This window comes from Pipistrellus hanaki (genome assembly GCF_964339955.1).
Source record: "Pipistrellus hanaki genome assembly, chromosome: 1".
Classification (NCBI taxonomy): Eukaryota; Metazoa; Chordata; class Mammalia; order Chiroptera; family Vespertilionidae; genus Pipistrellus; species Pipistrellus hanaki.
The window spans coordinates 80913733-80928266 of NC_140503.1; the positions used below are offsets into that span (position 1 = coordinate 80913733).

The 14534-nt window shown below is 41.1% G+C and overlaps 1 long non-coding RNA gene and 1 pseudogene across 5 annotated transcripts in view; both read right to left on the minus strand.

The window, feature by feature from the left end:
- Positions 1-14534, minus strand: part of LOC311618090 — a 474169-nt gene that overhangs the window by 224729 nt on the left and 234906 nt on the right. For 3 of the 4 annotated variants that reach the window (XR_014794225.1, XR_014794226.1, XR_014794227.1), the window contains exon 2: positions 1231-1325. This is a non-coding gene — a long non-coding RNA (uncharacterized lncRNA). Of the gene's footprint in view, positions 1-1224; positions 1326-14534 lie in introns of all 4 variants that reach the window. The other variant, XR_014794228.1, reaches the window with a different exon arrangement.
- Positions 5944-6662, minus strand: LOC311612090 (large ribosomal subunit protein eL8-like; annotated as a pseudogene). Its single transcript has one exon. The product of its transcript is annotated as a large ribosomal subunit protein eL8-like (transcript).

Sequence of the window (14534 nt, forward strand, 5' to 3'; positions counted from 1 at the left end):
AGCTTAGTGATGGTCAATTTGCATGTTTCTCTTTTATTAGTGTAGATGTTGAACTCCTAAACTAGTGCATTCCTTACATGCCTTTTCCACATCACCCATGTTTCCATTCATAATCTATGTACTTCTCAGTAGGTGTCCTTGCTTCCCACTTCACTGAAAATGTTTAAAAGGGACATTGCAACTCAAACCCCCAATATTTCTCTTATTTCCATGAGTGTGCTAGAAGCCCTCCAAACTTTAAATGGTGTTTCTCTGATTTGTTGCCATTCTGCTATGCCAATCCACAGCCAACTGCAATGCATTCATCTTTTGAAACCAACCATTTTCCTACCATTGCCTCCTGGAGGAGTCAGTCCTCTCTACCCCACACCTGGGTCAGAGCACTCGTTTCCTGCCTTCGGGATATTTTCATTGATCACTAATAGAAGCATTAGGGCCCAACTGAAGTGGTGTTCAGGGCCTTTATGATCCACTTCTCACATGCCCACACATGCTTCACACTTCTCCCTAATGTAGGAGATATTTTCCCCTTCTTTATACTATTCACATTCTATTCATTCTCCAACAAAAGATAAAAGATGTAAATACTTACTTATTGGCCTATAAAGAGTTTTCTATGTCACTTTCTCTTAGCTGTAAATTTTTCCCCTTAAATGTGTATCAATCATGTTTTGAAGGAAACCTTTTATTATTTAGCTGTCCTTGTGTTCAGTGGCCAGTGGGGGGAGGAGGGGAGGAGATAGTGTATTTTTAGCAACTTGGATTTATGGGGACCCGTACCTGGATTTATATTTAACTTTGAAGAAAACCTTCAGTGGCCTGCTTCTAACTGGCCTTTAATTTCTGACTTGATGAGGACATCCCATTGCTATCTCTGCTCCTCCACTTGTCTTCCTCCGTCCCTTCTTCAGCCTTTTATTCCCACCAGTCAGAGGCCTCCAGGAGCATGTTCATACCAAGACTTTATTTCACAACAGCTCCACTGAAGCAGGGTTCTCAAAATAGACCAGCCCCCTACAATTGTCTGACAAGAAAGAAATCAATTAAAAGAAGAAACAAGGTTAATGTAAAAATTACAGCTTTTAGGAAAAACGAGCACTAACATTTCATTTCAGAAAAAAACACGGTGGGGGTGGGGGAGGGATGCAAATCTTGGTGAATAGGAAATTGCACTGTGACTCAAGAAAATGAATAGCAGTTTAAAGTTGCAGGTCAAATACCCACTAGTACCAGAAAGTAATACTAAAAAAAAAAAAAAAAAAAAAAAAAAAAAAAAAAAAAAAAAAAAAAAAAAAAAAAAAAGGTTAAAAAAAGAGGTGACAGATCTGCTGATTACAAACGATCTTAAAAATGAGTTTCCTTTGAACATTAAATGAAAAAATCTAGAGTTTGGAATTCCAACCGTTTACAAAGAAAAGATGATTCAGAAGAACTACGTGACTTAAACAATAACATCTTTCGAATTCTTCTGGGAAGATTGGTAGATAATGTGAAATTTAAACTAACATTTGGACTTTGTCCATTTTGTGCACAGTGAAGACAGTTTTGGCATGCTATTTAAAATATTTTCATATCAGTTTATCTCTCAAAATATAGTGAAAACACACACATCTGCAGCTGCACCCTGTGGTAAAAAGAAAAAAAAAATGGAAAGGCTGAGGCCACTTTACTTTATATAAAAATAAAGATCAATTCCCTGTATCCATTTTATGCTTATTTTACCTTTGAATATAAGTAAGATACAATTTTAAGGAATTCTTTATAAGAGCAAAATCGTCGGGAAAATTTAGACAAGTTGCTTAACCCTCGCTGTGCTTCAGTTTCCCAAATCTAAACATCCAAAAACAACAACCTACTCCCCAGGTTATTGTGAGGATCTAATAAATGCTTCCTAAAACCTACTTAGGACAGTGTATGAATGTGGTACCAAAAATAAAGAGAAAAAAATAAGGCAGTGAGATAGTACTTACCATTTATTAAGTCACCAGCAATTAAAACATTTATAATTGCTAGAAAAATAATTAAAATATTATATAAGATGATTCTTATTATTTATTTTTTTTTTCCTCTTCTGATTGGTTTCTTTTAGTTTCCTCATATTCCAAATCATTGATTTGATTTTTGAGATTCTCAACTCTTGAACCCTTATAAATTATTCTTTATTTCAGTTATGCTTAATTTCTGACTGGTCCTTTTTCATGTCCTTGATGTTCTGATTGAGGTTCTTGAAATTCTCACTAAGATCCTTGAAAGTCTCACCACATCCCTTGAAGCTCTTATTAAGATCCTTGAGCAACCTATTGTTTAAAACCCTGTATTAAGTAGTTTGCTTTCTTTCATTTTTTTTTTCCTGGCAATTTCTTCTGTTCTTTTATTTGTGCCATGCTTTTTGTTTGTTTTTGTTTTTTGCCGATTTTCCCGGTGTTTGTTTTTATGTATTAGGTAGAGCTGCTATGTCTCCTGGAATTGGTAGAGTAGCCTTGTATAGTTGGTGTCCTGTAGGGCCCAGTGGTTCAGCCTCCTCAGTTACCTGAACTGGACACTGTAGGTGTGCCCTGTGTGGGCTGGGTGGGCACAGTCTTGTTATAGTTGAGCCTTGAATGCTGTTAGTGTCACTGGGAGAAAGTTATCTCCAGGCCAATTGGCTGTGAGGACTAGCTGCAATTAAAGTGGAAGAACTGCTTCAGTGGGTCTTTGGTGCTCACTGAGTCTGCCCTTGTGCCTATCTCTTGTGGATGTGTAGAATTGTAATCTTGTATGGTATGAAGCTTTCTACTGGATGCACTGGCTCTGGCGTCTCCCAGGAGGTGCAAAGTCAGCCACTGCCTGGGGCCACTGGCAGGAGCTACACAATAAGTACTACTTGTATTGGGCTTGGAAATGCCCAGGCAAAGACCAACTGTGAAGCAAGGCAGGCTGGTGCTAGTGCTGGGTCTTGGGCCTTTTACTGATAGGTAAGGGGCATACTGACACCATCTGCTGCTTGTTTTAGAGATTTTAGCAAAGTTTAAAGCCAGAGCTAGGATAGGCCATTCATATGGAAAAACAGCTGCAAACAGATTAGGTGGGCTGCAAATTGGATGGGGCTGGGTCTCAGGGTTAAGCAAACCTGAGTGGAGTAAACAGTGTGAGCCAGGTTGATGAAAACTCAGATATGGCTGCCAATCAGCTCTGTGATGGGGAGGTCTCAGCACAAGATCAATGACCCTGCGAGCACCCTTATCTGGAAGAAAGCTATCCTCAACTTCTTATTCTGATACCAGACAATCTAGTTCCTCCCCATATGTCCCTGGATTCTCCCTTCACCATGCCCCATCACTGGAGCTCAGAGGGATCAAGTCTGAGTAAGTCTGTATACTGGCCCTTTAAGAGAAACTGCCTGGGCCTCCAGCGGCCTCCATGTCACTCAGCCACAATCCCTGCTGGTTTTAGAGCCTGAAATTACAGGGACTTCTCTTCTCAGCTCTGGAACACTGGGCTTGGGGTTCTGTGTGGGGCTGGGACCCCTTCTCCTCACAGGAGGCTCTTCAGCCAAGATATCCTTCCTGATTAAAAACAAACAAACATGTCACACTTGGGTGCCTGACCAGCCTGTTTCATACCTTCGTCCCTCCAACCAGCCTCAATATATTTCCTTTTTACTTCTCTAGTTGTAGGACTTCCATTAATCCATAATTCAGGTGGTCCTAAATTATGGTTGTTCTGTATTTTAGCTGCAATTTTGATGATGTTGTGGGAGGTGATGAGTACAGGCATTTACTTATGCTGCCATCTTGATTCTGGGACAATTTCAAGAGTACCAACATTCGAATTATGGGGGTGCCAGAAGGAGGAGGAGGAGAGAGAAAGATATTGAAAACCTATTTGAAGAAATAATGACATTAAACTTCCCCTATATGGTGAAAGAAATAGATTTATAAGTCCAGGAATCATAGAGAGTGCCAAACAAAAGGAACTCAGAGAGGACCACACCAAGATACATCATGATTAAAATGCCAAGGACTAAAGACAAAGAGAGAATCTTAAAAGCAGCAAGACAAAAGCAGTTAGTTACCTATAAAGGAGTGCTCATATGACTGTCAGTTGATTTATCTACACAAAGTTTTCAGGCCAAAGGGGAGTGGCAAGAAATCTTCAAAGTGATGAGGAGCAAGGACCAACAACTAAGATTACTCTACCCAGCAAAGCTATCATTTAGACTTGAAGGTGAGATAAAGAGCTTCACAAACAAGAAAAAGCTAAAGGAGTTAGTTCATCATCACCAGACCAGTATTACATGAAATGTTGAAGTGTATTCTTTAAGAAGAGGAAGAAGGAGAAGGAGAAAAGTAAAAAATATGAACAATAAAATGACAAGAAATAAATAGCTATCAATAAATAAATCTAAAAACCAAAATAAATGAACAAGGAATCTAATAAACAAAATAAACTAATAAATAAAATAGAACCAGATTCATAGAAACATGGAACAGACTGATGAATTTGAGAGAAAAGGAGGGCAGAAAGAGATTAAACAAAGAATTTATATGCATTATCTATGAACAATAGGGTGGTTAAAGCTTACTAGTTAAATTCTTATGTTTTACCTCTGATTTGTATATCTAAAGATATTATAAAATTAAATCCAAAACTTGTTGCTGCCAATATCTCCATAAAAACTTTTAAAAACCAATCAAATCTTTATTTTTATATTTTTATATTTTGAGTGTTTATAATGTGAAGACACAGGCTATATTTATATTTCATCAGCTACATCGTTTTGGATCAACACTTAGCACTGTGCTTTGTTGGAACTCTAAATTCAGGGATAATTCCCTGGTCCAAGATTCCCATGAAGCTACAACCAACATTTAAGAGTCTCATGCTCTACCGACTGAGCTAGCCGGGCACTCACGAGCCAACATTTAAAGAAAAACAAGAATATGATCCTAATTGTGCCAATTCATTCCAATTATGAACTTTGAAGACCTGGTATATACTATTTGAGATTCAGGTACACATATGTAGTTCTTCTTTCAAATGAAAAGCTCTGACTCATAAATGAAGTCAACGGGTATTTGTACAAAGTGCTTAATGAGTGGCCACCATTGTCCACCGAAAGATGTATAAGATCAAGTCCATTGGCACATAGTCCCTCATTAAAGACAAGTTCTAAATAGTAGAAATAATTAAAAATGATAAAATAGTATGTGTATAACCATATATACTATAGACTGAATGTATTGTACAATAGACATTTGGAGAAGGAAAAGATTAACTGTGGAGCTTTGTCACCATCAATTGTCCACTTTTAAAATATGTGTTGTAGTTAAACTATTTATCTTTAGCAAGAACCTTAAAAAAAATACTTCTGCGGAAGTTTCCCCTCACCTAGAGGTGGTTTGAAAATATAAAGCAATGTAAGGAAATACATCATATTGAATTTCAAACCTCAATCCTTATTTACTTTAATTTGGAAAATGAAAATGGGCTAGAGAGTTGGATTTAGGTGCTATTATATCCAATCTACAAATCTTGTCTCCTTGAACACTTTCTAAGCATTTAGTCAAGCTTGCTATTTTATAGTTCCAATCTGAGTTCTCTAATTTTACACAAACAATAGTTGAAAGAAAATATGCTAAATATCTCTGAAACTTTCAATTAAAAAACTTGGATTTTTAAATGCTATTGCAGATATCCAGTATTTGAAACACGATTGTTTCAACCTTTATTCTCCTAGTTTTCATGCCTTTAAACCTCTGACAATCTTAATGTTTAAAAATTATATCATCCTTTATATTGGTTTTTCTGCCTCAATGTTCTTGTTTTTGGTTTGGTTTGGTTTTTGTTTGTTTTTTACTGGCAATAAATCACCTTCAACCCCAAATACCCAAGACACTGGCTGAAGGAGACTTTTTATTACTTTTATGTACAGAAAACTCAACAGTGCACACTTAGCCCAGCTTAGGGTCCGTTGCCTCCCCAGTGGCATTAGATCTCATTGTATCTGTCCTTATAATTGTTCCGATGCCTCCACCAGTGTAGCCAGAGCTCCCTCTCCGTGTTAAGCTGTGTGAAGGCCACGGTGGTGCAGGTCTTCCTGTGGGCCAGCTGCCCCACCCTGTCCTTCTCCTGCTATTGCAGTAGGGGACCCCATCTTCCGGTACAGTGGGGCAAGAAGACCCTCCCCCCCTAGCCTGATGGGGTCCATGCCGTGTGCTATCACCACCAGCTGGCCATGTGTTCTCCACCAGCGTGGTGACCCTGTGAACCTGCTCCAAGGACAGGGTCCTGTGTGTGGGGACATCCCCTCTGCCTGCAGCTGCTTTCCCAGCCCGGGCCAACCATCTCTGCTTTTTCTCTTGCTTTGTCTTGTGCTGTACCTGCGGGGCAGCTTCAGCAGTTGCGTAGTAGTTTGGGGGTCCAAGGCTTGGGCGAACTGGTTAATGCTGGAGGCACTTTTAGACGTTTGTAGGGAACAGCCCTTTGCTTCTGCAGCCAAATGTAGTGGGGCCATTTGGTAGCATGGGCTTGGTCCCTCTTGGGCTGGAATTCCTGTCCAATGCCAAAATTCTTGGGCCTTTTCTCAAAGAGGGGTTGACCACCTTCTTGGCTTCCTGCTTCTTCAGGACAGCAGTGGCTGGAGCCACCTTCTTCCCCTGTACCTGTCTTCCCTTTGGCATCTTGGGTGGCAGGAGGAGAGAGCCCTGTCTCAATATTTTAACTTATAAAACTACTAGAGGCCCAGTGCATAAAACTCATACACAGGAGTAAGGGTGGGTGGGGGGAGTCAGCTTGTCCTGCACCCTTTCACAATCTGGGACCACTGGCTCTTAACCACTTGCTGGCCTGCTGCTTGATTGCCCCTAACCACTCTGCCTGCCTGTCTGATCACCCCTAACCCCCTCTTCCTTGGCCTCCAATGTCCCAGCTTCATTGGGAAGGTCATCCAGAAAGATGTCCAGAATAATATCTGGAAGGTAGTTTGGTTATTCGGTCTAATTAGCATATTACGCTTTTATTATTATAGATATGTTATTTTTATCATGGTAATCTAATCAACAGGGTATACTTCTACCAGATTACAAAAATTATAAAGCATCTTTTATAATAGAATCAACATTAATTTTTTATAATGTAATAAATCATGATAAAAATGAAATAGAATATATACAAGGAGTTCAAAGAAGGGAATGATTTTATATGGTGCTTTAAAATCAACACTTAAAAATGATTTACTTGCCAATTTATTCAAGAACCTATTTGATATAGTTTTTAAGTTCAGGGACAAATGTATGATATTCTCTTAGTTGGTCTTTATTAAGAAAGTTCCACATGCAAGACCCTGACCAAGTGTATTTGAATAGTTCACTGGAAATGGCGTTCGGCAGATGCCCACTAGTAAATACCGCCAGTTGCAGCTGGTGGGGAAAGCCTGGATATCTTTCCACATTGTAACAACCATTTATTGTGCAGAAAGGACTGATCTAATCAGGAAGATACACTCCTATGGAGAGGTGGGTGGATAATTAGAAGGTAAACACATAGGTCTATCTAGAAACAAATATTTACATGTAGAGCATTCTAGTAATTGTTAGATACTGGGAAGTCTTATTGAAAAACTAGAGGCCTAGCTCGTGAAATCATGCAAGACCCATAGTCTCTCTCACCACTGCCGCGGGATCCCGAGTCCCTCCCGCCTCCACCATGGGATCCAGAATCTTTCCTGCAGCTGCCACAGAACCCATCAAGGTGCCTCCTGGTGACTGTCATTTGGTCATTATGGTGTTACAGCATTACAGCCACTGGCTTTTTATAATATAGACTAGAGGCCTGATGCATGAAAATTCATGCAAGAGCAGGCTTTCCTTCCCCTGGCTGCTGGCACCGGCTTCCCTCTGGCACCTGGAACCCACGCTGCTTCCCTCCTCTGGCTGCCTGCAGGCACCCGGGACCCCAGCTGGCTTCCCTCCAGCCCCAGCTTTGTCAGGAAGGACTTCTGGAATGATGTCTGGTCTAATTAGCATATTACCCTTTTATTATTATAGATAATATACACGCAAAAATTGTAGGTGTAGAACTCCATGATTTTTTTCAAACTCTACTTATATAATCAGTGCCAGATCAAGAAAACAGAATCTTATCAGTACTTCTAAAGCTACTTCTTCCACCTTGAGGGTAAGTCCCCTTTTTATGGTCTAACAGCATGGCATAGTTCTACCTGTTTCAGAACTTTACATAAATCGAAACATTCTGTGTGTACCATTTTTTGTCACAATTTCGTTGGTGAGATTTAGCCACATTGTAGCTAGTTGTAGTTATTTCATTCTCATTTGATCTTTAATATGCCTTGATTTATGTATCCATTCTGTTGTTTGGGGAAAATTTCTAGTTTGGGATTCATATAATAGTGTTGTGTGAACATTCTTGTGCATGTTTTTTGGTTAATAGATGTACATGTTTCTGTTAGTTCCTTCCTGAAGAAGGAGATGCTGGCTCAAGGGCACACTTGTTTGGATTTACTGGACGATGCCAGTTTTCAATGTGGCTGGACCAGTCTTCATTCACTGGCTGAACTGAGAGCTGGTCCACATAGCTGTGGGCACTTGGTCCTTTCTGTCTTTTGCATTTTAGCCATTCTAGAGAATATGTAGTAGCTTCTCATTATTTTAATTGCATTTTCCCGATGACCACTGTGATGAATGTAAAAGCACTGCCATAATTGTCAGATCCTCATAACAATTTATATCGATGAGGACACCGGGATTTAGTAGATTTGCAATTTACTTAATTTCACTCAGATTGGATGAGGTAAACCAGCATTAGAGATGATAGGTTTTTCTCATTAATGGGGCACATAATAATAGAATTTTAGAGTTGGAGGGTAGTTTTGAGATCATGCCATCCGGAAGCTTCTCACAGATGAAGCCAAGACCAGAAAATTGGCTCTATTAATCACAGCAGGCATTAGATCACATTTATTTTGGTTTTGTCCAGTGCAATGCACTGGCCTAAACATCTGGATTCTATTCTGGGTTCTACCGCCTACCAGCTGTGTGGTTGAAGTCAAGGCATCTGCTTTCTCTGGGCATCTATTCTTCAATGACAGCTATCTCTACTAAAAAAATACCTTCTTACATGTTTATTGCCAGCCAGAAGACAATTATGATAAAAAGCACAACTTTCTTGCTTTATAGCTGACACAGACTTGAGCGGTCTCCCATTGCCTGTCCTCCCTCTGTGCCAGGAATGCTGGTCTCCAGCGAGGCTCAGCAGCTGGACGCTGTTCTCATTTTATGACTCTTAATTCATTGATCTACAGGGTAGATAGCTCCACCCGGAGACCCACAGCCCCTCAACTTTACATGACCCAAACCCATGTCTCTCTCCACCTTATCAACTCTTGACCCCAGTCCTACCTGTAAACCTTTTTCTCTTCCTTTTCTAACCTTAGTTAATATCCCCTGCATTTATGTCTTCTTCTTTTTTTAAAAAAATATATTTTTATTGATTTTTTACAGAAAGGAAGAGAGAGGGATAGACAGTTAGAAACATCCATGAGAGACAATCATTGATCAGCTGCCTCCTGCACATCCCCCACTGGAGACATGCCCGCAACCAAGGTACGTGCCCTTGACCGGAATCGAACCTGGGACCTTTCCGTCTGTAGGCCAATGCTCTATCCACTGAGCCAAACCGGTTTTGGCCATTTATGTCTTCTTTATTCCACTCATTACTCCATATATCATTGCATTTTTAATCATTACAATGCCACCTTCTACTGGAAGTTTTTTCTAACAGGGTCCATGCTCCAGTCTCTTTCCTCACTAATCTATCCTCTGCTATCTTGGAGTCTTTATCTTTGTATATTCTGATATGATCATGCCATAATCTTGCTAAAATATTAGACATATTTTTTTAGACACTAGAGGCCTGGTAGAATCTGGCCTAAATGGGCAGTCAGACATCCCTCTCACAGTCCAGGAATGCTGGTTCCCAACTGCTTGCCTGCCTTCCTGATTGCCCCTAACCACTTCTGCCTGCCAGCCTGATTACCCCCTAACCACTCCCCTCCCAGCCTGATTGATGCTTAACTGCTCCCCTGCCAGTCTGTTTGCCCCTAACTGCCCTCCCCTGCAGGCCTTGTCACCCCTAACTGCCCTCCCCTGCAGGCCCAGTCGCCCCCAACTGCTCTCCTCTGCAGGCCTGGGTGCCCTCCAACTGCCCTTCCCTGCAGCCCGGTTGCCCCCAACTTCCCTCCTCTGCCAGCCTTGTCACCCCTAACTGCCCTCCCCTGCAGTCTTGATCACCCCCACCTGCCCTCCCTTGCAGGCCTGGCCCCTCTCAACTGCTCTCCCCTGCTGGCCATCTTGTGGTGGGCATCTTATGTCCACATGGGCACAGCCATCTTTGACCACCTAGGGACAGCCTTGTGTGTTGGAGTGATAGTCAATTTGCATATTATTCTTTTATTAGATAGGATAAGATAGAGGCCTGATGCATGGGAGGGGGCCAGCTAGTTTTCCTTGAAGGATGTTCTGGATCAGGGTGGGGGTTCCCTTGGGGCATAACACAGCCTGGGCGAGGGGTCTGTGATGGTTTGCAGGCTGGCCACACCCCCTGGCGAACCAAGCAGAGACCCTGGTATCTGTGATTTATTTATCTTTTACAATTGAAATTTTGTAGCCTTGAGTGGAGCCAAGCCTCCTGCTTGCTTTGTGGCTGCTGCCATTTTTGTTCCGACTTATTTATCTTCTATAATTGAAACTTTCTAGCCTTGATTAGAGGCCAAGGCAGGCCAGAGTGTGCAGAAAGCTTGGCTTCCTCCATTGCTGGGGAAACCCAAGCCTCCTGCTTGCTCCATGGCCATAGCCATCTTGGTTGGGCTAATTTGCATACTCGCTCCTGATTGTCTGATGGGTGTGGCTTATGAGTGTATTAGAGTGATGGTTAATTTGCATATTACTATTTTATTAGATAGGATGAAAAAATGACATATTTGATGACTGTCTATGGATATTGAGATGAAATCCAAATTCCAGGGCTTGGCATTCAAGGTCTTTAGAAACTGAGTTTAATTTCCTGGTGATCATTTTGCTTTGCTGCTTCTCCTCCTTGTCCCCTAAAGACCCTGTCTGCTCTCTAACCATGCTCTATTGCCTGCATGAGACACACATGCTTCCATTCACCTCCAAAACTGCAGATCCAGGAAACCCTTTCCATTGAAACCTGTTAAATTCCTACTGATTTCCTCATCCATGAAAGTCTTCTCTTATCCTCTCTTCTATTGGCCCAGGTCATCTTCGTCATATCATCTCTGCTTTCACATCAATCCTCACATTGTTCTACTGCAGCATTTCTCAGGTGTGACCTTGTCAGTTGTTTTTGCATCTGTCTTCTCTGCTTCAAGCTCCTCAAACACCAGGACTGGACCCCTCCATTGCCCTATCTCCTGTGCTGAATGCACACAGATGCTCAGTGATGATTTCTTAAATGTATACATGAACATATTAAATTTGAAGAGGTACAAAAGGGTTTTCTTTACTAGTGAAATACCAAGATGCTACTGTCCTCCTTTGTTATTAATATGCTTGTTTTATTTCTTTGCTTTCTTGTCATCAATGTTTTTTTAATCTAGATGTTTGCAATAATGGCATTTTTATATACACTTTGTATCATCTATTTGCAATTATGATATAAAAACATGAAATTTGCGTGGAATTCCTTAAAACTTTAAATTGACTATTATATATGAATAGCCTGAAATCTAATTTATCTTTAAAAAAAAAAAAAGGAACCAGTGAGTAGCCGGTGTAGTGTGTATAACCCAGGATAGTGTGCTGTCCTCATCGCCCTCTGCAATCATGGGTGACACCTCTTTCCATTGTGCAGTGTGTAAACTGACCCACTAAGCTAACTATGTAACGATGAGCACGTGACTGATCATACCGTTGCTTTTAGGAAAATATCACAAAATCTGGCATAGGAAACCAAATATATTTTAAAATTAGAAATAATATATGCCTAGGCAAAACAAACCAAACCCACAAGTAAACCTTCTCTGAATTATAAAGTCCCAGATGGTAGTTAACTGTTTTTCTAGAAAATAAAAAAAAATTATAAAAGAATCAATTAGTCACAAATGTATACATGCTTCACCCTTTTCTTAAGGTATTTTATGTGGACACAGTCATCATGCAAAAAATTAGCTTTTAACATAACCTTTACTACTTGAGAATGCTGATTTTTAAATACGGGCCTATACGAATACATTATAAAAACTAGGTGGTGGCACTCTCAAGAGAGAAGTTTTTTGTTGTTGTTGTTTTTCCAAATCTTCACCAAAGATTAAGTTTTCATTGATTTTTAGAAATAGAGAAATGAGAGAGAGAGAGAGAGAGAGAGAGAGAGAGAGAGAGAGAGAGAAAGAGAGAGAGAGAGAAAGATGAAGAGAGAGAGAGAGAGAGAGAGAGAGAGAGAGAGAGAGAGAGAGAGAGAAGAAACATTAATCAGTTGCCTTTTGTATGTGCTTCTATCAGGGACTGAACCCAAAACCTGCGCATGGGCCCTGACTAGGAATTGAAGGCACAAGCTTTTGGTGTATGGATGATACTGCAACCAACTGAGCCACCCTGCCAGGGCAAGAAAGAAGAGTCTTGAAGATCTTTACAGTAATTAGATAAACAACAATGCAATAGAAAAAGTTCATTGAAATTTTTTTAAATGTTTTTCCTCTTCCAATATTCCATATTTTACAAATAAGTTCTAAAAAATAGACATGTGCAGAACAAAGGAAAGGAACATTTTGGGGTACATCACAAAAGGAAAACTTAACAAGGATTAAATGTTTTTTACACTTTGTTCAAAAGTCCTCACTTAAGTAATGCTAAATTATTGTATGAAGCCCACTTTGGTATCTACTTTCAATAGCCACATTATCCAGGATTACTGGCATTAAATTTTAAATTAGCATTAGCTGACTGTTATTGTTTATAAATTAATTTTTTTCTGTTTATGTGAGTTCCATGGATTAAATTGTGTAATCTCCCATCTCTTGAGGGACGGGGGCTGGGAGTTACAATAAGAACAATAAGAATAACTGTGACCTAGAAACTGAAGACTTAGGAACAAAATATGATTTGCTAGGAAGGGGCTCTATGACCTTACGTGAGTGAGTCACTCAACTTCTGCTGACCCTCCTTTAAAGGAGATGGAACTAGGTGATGTGTGAGGTCTTTTCTAATTCTAACAGTAGTTGATTTCTTGGGCCCCTATGCATGAGGGTTATGCCATATATGGCATGCCGCTGTTCCAGACCTAGTCCCTTCTCTACCATTTTGCCTTAAGATTCTTCTAGCTGACAGTGACTGGATGTATCTCAAACAGCCTGAAACCCAATAGATATTTTATTGGTCACAAAACTGAAAAGTCTAGGAGTGTATCGAGGTGTCAAAGTCTGGGGGGATCCAAGTGCTCCTAGTATGTCATCAAAATCCAGTTTCCAATGGTGTTTTTCTGGGCACCTGGGCCAGGCTTATCTCTGAGGCAGGATCTCTTCTGGTGGATTCTCTGGATGTTCCAGACTTGTCATCATTACAAGCAACACCAGTGGGGGTGGGGAAGCATATTGCCAACCCTAACCCTGAGCCCCGCCTGGGGCTGAAGGGCAGGCCTGAGGTGGGGCATTTCCACCTGAACACAGAGTTGGCATAACAAGGGAAACGGATGCTAAGCAGACTCATATCAACCCACGTCCCCCACAACTATGCCATTTGGGTGGCTTCTTTATGTCTTTTTGCCTTTGCGCTCTGCCAGCTCCTCAGGTAGCAAGAACTGTGTTTATTCATGCTGTATTCCCACTCAGAGCTACCCCTGTCTGAGGTGAGGCGAGGTAGATATTGCAGCCAGCTGTCAGCTGCAGTGACTGCAGGCTCCGCCATAACGCTTGAGCCCAGGCCAGGCTCTCCCCTGGCTGCCCTTTGCCAATGACGGTGTACGGCAGGGCTTTGGGGACTGGCCGTTTCTGCCCAACAACTGTCCTCCCCGATGGGCAGTTTTTCATTGGATTGGCCTTGGGTTGGCCAACACTTTATTAGACGTGCAGGAAGCCTAAGGCTCTCCCAGTTTGCTTCCTCCCACTTTCCCTTCATACTTCCAGGTCTGCATATTGTCTGAAAGCTTTCCCCATCCAAGTTCAGCTCTGCTTCTTTCCCCTTACCTAGGACGGTGTTGCAGTGGAGGGGAACACACTGATGGCCAGTCATTCAGGACTTCGAAAAGTGCTGAGTGGGAGATGGGTACAAGGTTAACGCATTTACATATTTGTTGTTATTAGATTGCTCTGTAACATTAGAGAAGAATAATGTAAAACTAAAGGCAATTCACAAACTAAAACCCGAGAAGTCCACAGGACCTCTTTGGCAGCTTAAAAAGGAGGTCTTTCTCTCCTGCTGTGGGAAAGCAGAAAAAGCCCCAAACCAAACTCCAGGCTTGAAATCACCAAATGCTCAGCAGAGGCAGGTCCAACCATCAGGGGCTAGTTAGGAAGGTCAGGA